Raw genomic sequence first — 4,625 nt, 5'->3', positions numbered from 1 at the left:
TTAAGAAAAAGAATAGTGAATTAATATCCGACTCACAGATCAGGTCTGCAGATTTGCTGACCATTGCTGTGAGGTATTGGAGAAGGGAGAAATCCTCAGCCCAAACAACATTATGGGGCAGAAGAGATCTAACCCTGTGATGGAGGCTGAGCCTCAAAGGTTGGAGGAATTAATCAATCAGCCCCTGTGAGTAGCTGGTTGTTGTAGCACCTGCTGAAGAGAAACCCTAGGTTGATCCGGAGCATCCCGCAGTTGCGAGATGTTGACTATCTCGTCTGGTATGCAGAAGGCCGTGGGTTCGATGCCAACCTTGAGTTTGCATGTCTTTCTCTCCCCATGACCGCGTGGACTTTTCTCCGGGTCCTCCGGTTTTTCCCTCCACATTTAAAAACGTGCGTTTAGAGTATTCGGCTGCTATAAATTTCCACGCGATAAGCCACTTCGTTGAGCTATCATTTGTGGCCAAGTCGCTTCTGCAAAAGAGCTGTATAGCTCAGTGGGCCTTAGCTGGTAAAATAAAAAATCGTTGAAATAGTTTACTTTCTTGGGCTGCTGCTGACTTGATTATATTATCCTATCGTATACTTGCTGCCCATCACTGTCTCTTGAATTCTGAAAATCGTTTAGTTTCTTAAACGGCTTCGCTCTGTTGTTTACCGTCCGTCAAAGCTAAACACAAACTTCACGTCTGACTTTGATCGTAATTTAAAACCAGGTGTCTCCTCCACTCTGCTCATTACTCATGATTTGAACATCGATTTTCATAATAATTTATCTAAAACCATTTCAACCACCATCCAGTCTGTCTTGGAATCCATAGAACTCTCTCACCTAATCTCTCTCATAATCCTATAGCCGCACTCGCCATCTCCGTCATCACCAGCACCATTTCGCCTGTCACTTTTAACGATAACCACCTCAAGAACTTCTTCTTTCACTTCCCTAGGCCACCTCCTTCCAGGTCCCAAATCTCATTCCGCCCACCAGAAAGCTGTCTCCTTCACGTCTCTACTTCTGCGTTCTGTCACTCGATCCATGATTTGCGTAGCCCTCCCCCCCCCCAAATTCTTCTGCCGAGCACTGCAATGCCACGTTGTCTACTGCAAGCGAATGAGCTCACGCTTCTGAAGTCTGACACGTATTATCCAACCTCCTTGGTACGTCTGGCAAGCAATCACCACGTGTGTGAGCGATACATCTTTGCTAACAGTTGAACTTTTCTCTCTGTTAAATAAATACGCGCAATTTTTGTTCTGCATATGTGGCACATGGTGTCAGTTAGAGTCATTAGGATATTATAAATTGCATCAGCAGCCAAGGTAGCTGATGAAGACAGCTCAATGCTTACCCAAGCAGGTTAACACAGAGCCCCCGCCACTCGCCCAATGCCCTTTCACCCCTGATTTTGGCCGGAAAACCAACACCGTATTCGCAGCGGTGAAGTTGCCAATCCGCGAGACAGTGAGAAAACGGGCTGAAATGAAAAGCGTTACTTTTTCGATTTAAAGCTTTCGTGACTGCAGGGATTCATCCTCTTGGTTCTTTCGGTAAAGTCACGTAGAAGGGAAATAATAAAATAATAAAAATTTAACATAATTAAATAATTATCACGATGTTTCGGCCACAACGCAAGCAGCCGTCCTCAGGTGAAGAACAGGTGAAGAACAGTTCTTCACCTGAGGACGGCTGCTTGCGTTGTGGCCGAAACGTCGTGAGAATTATTTTATTGTTTTATTTTTATTATTTTATTATTTCCCTTCTACCTGACTTTACCGAAAGAACCAAGAAGAGCGTTACTTTTTGTTTTGCGTACAGGAGCGGAGGTTCGAGCTGGAGTCTCAGATTCAAAAAAGAAAAGCAAACTCCCAAGACGTCTCCACGTCCACTGTTGTGCGCCCGTTGGCACCTGAATTGACTGATTTGTCTTTATTTTTAAACAATTAAAATGTAGCCACCGAACTGGACATACGCTCCACAGTTCGGAAGCTGCTTCACATAGCATCCTCAGATGCAGCGACATTTCGACTCTAAATTCAAGGCGCAATGTATATTTGATCACGAAATAAATGCGAGCGTTCCCCAGCAAGAGACAACATGTCGCATTTAAAATTTGTTATGAAATTCAATTTTGCAAAAGGTGGCTGTGCACTTTTTGGGGTCGTGTCGCGTGTTCTCCCGGCGTGACATTTCATCTCACGTGCCAAACACTGCACTGCATAACCTCCAACCGCATTAGAGAGCTATTATATGAAATTACGTCACTTCATATTGTACCAATAAAATAATTAAATTACCTTAAAATATTACATAAGCGTGTGTCTTCCCATTTCAGCCTCTTAGTTTTAGCGCTGCATTTGTCGCAATGTATTACAGAACAGCATTTGCACATCAATATCATGTCTTGAAAAAAATACTTATTATATTACACGTAAGCAAATTATTTTCTTGTTTCGAGGTAATTGAGCCTTATTACCACATCTGTGAGAGTAATTGTGGTTTTAGTTTCGTGCTCCGAAGTGTTTTTAATTGCATTCGATGTTTGGGTCCTAATGCTTTCTTTTAATAAAGTCATATCTGTCAAAACAAAGTCATTACACATTTGTCCAATGCATGATTGATTTGTTTTAAACACTTCACTTTGCCTCTTTGTATACAGGTAATACTAACTGATACATACAATCTGTACATCGATTTTTTTTTAAATACATAATAGCGACACGTCGATTGCAAAATTCACACTTATTAAGTGTATAACATCTTTTGTGTATTTTTAATGGTTTGTTTTTTTGTAGGATCCCTAATGAGGTTTACTTCAAAATGTGTGGTATAGTGGCAATTGTCATGCTGTCTCCTAGATGGTGTCCCATGCCGCAAATTAAAATTGTGGTTATTTTAACTAGGAACAAACATTGCATATTTATAAAAAATATTTGAATAGAGGGGACATCCATTAACATTAAATTCTCTGCAAAATAAAACAAATACATATATAAAACGTGCATTTCTTAAACTGGGGAGACACCCTATATACCTCAGAATAATTACGTGAACAAAAATGAGATACAATTATGTGCCATGCTTTGTCCATGGCAACTGCAAAGACATTTTAGTCTGCACATTAAATGATCATTATAACTTTTTTAGTAAAGAAATTGTAAACATTTTTTGCCGTCATCATGTTTGGTGTTAAGATGTCAACTCTATTTCAATGCGTTGCACTATAACCTCTTTGCTGTTGCTGGTTATGTCGTCTGTGTGTTTTTGCACCACCACCATCATAATCATTATTATTTATACCTCACCTTCCGTGCAGTACACAATTAATAACAAGAACAACCCTTGGTAAGGGAGTGATCGCATGCCACATGCAATGTGGACGTAACAATTAATTATGGACAAAATACACGGGGACAATTGAGAATAAACTAAATTGGAACGTTCTATTGTGCTTGAGACTCCACTTTCTTAATTCACTTAATTTGAGTTATTTATAACGTCTTTCATTTAGTTTTAAATTAATTAAGTATGGGTAAGCTGTTCCCACGGTAGAATCTTCGCTGTTACAATGCATTTATTTTTTACCCAAGATCTCATTTGAAAAACAAACTTGTGACCTCAGAGGGCTCTCACTATATATAATGAAACCAAATTGATTCATTCATAGAGCATTGGCGTGGGTATTCATGAACAGCATAGCCGTATCCTTCATACTCTGTGAATCAGAATATCACTTTGTGGCGCACTTTAAGTTCGGAAAAGAAATTCTCGTGCGAAATCATTCACGAGGACCTTGAACAGCATGTAGCCTGATGAATCACAAGGGAAAACAACGTCCGTTTCTATTTCCATTGTATCACAGGGAATAAGAGATGTATACAAAAAAAGGTGTTACATAAATGTGCTGGCTATTTTAAAAAGCGAAAAGTCTGTGAGTTCAACAAATGACGTGCCAGCACTCTGATACGAACGTCAATAAGCTTGTCATGTTTTTTCTAACAGTGTGACTGTAATCACAAAAAGGTAATGGCAAAAATGTTAGTGGTCCCAAATTATAGCACTGCTTTATTTCAAACCAAGCCATTCAATGTAACGCAATTCAACAACCTAGGAAACAATGTTCGCCAGAAAATATGCCTTCACTTAGCAGCTACTGAGTGCAAAACTATGTGCCCATTACAACTTGACATGTCTTAGTGTCTACCACTGTTCCATTCTTCAGATTGAAGTGAAATGCATTGAATAATAACACGAATTATAAAACAAAAATCTAACAAAGTAACAGCAATACGAGCACAGTGTAGCAAAAAATTGTATTTAAACAATCACGTACTAATAATCCACGTGGGCCACTTTGATACTGTGTCTCAAGTGCACCTCATGTGCAAACTCAGCCAGCCATGCCAAGACCCCCGTGCCCTTCGCCAGAGATATTCGCCCCAAGTCGACGATGTGTGGAAGCTGTAAATCTGTGACGAGTAAACCAACGTAACCACAATTGAGACCCCCCCCCCCCCCCACTTTGCCTGAAGCCACGTGAGCAGTTGGGAGTTTCCAGCCTTAGCAGTGCGCGTCAGCAATGATGGGCGACTCCAATCCTGACGTTTGCCAGCGGGTCGCTGTCACTG

Source organism: Lethenteron reissneri, chromosome 19, assembly GCF_015708825.2.
Source record: "Lethenteron reissneri isolate LAM-NWPU_2019-01 chromosome 19, ASM1570882v1, whole genome shotgun sequence".
Lineage (NCBI taxonomy): Eukaryota > Metazoa > Chordata > Hyperoartia > Petromyzontiformes > Petromyzontidae > Lethenteron > Lethenteron reissneri.
This window is presented reverse-complemented; position numbering follows the sequence as displayed.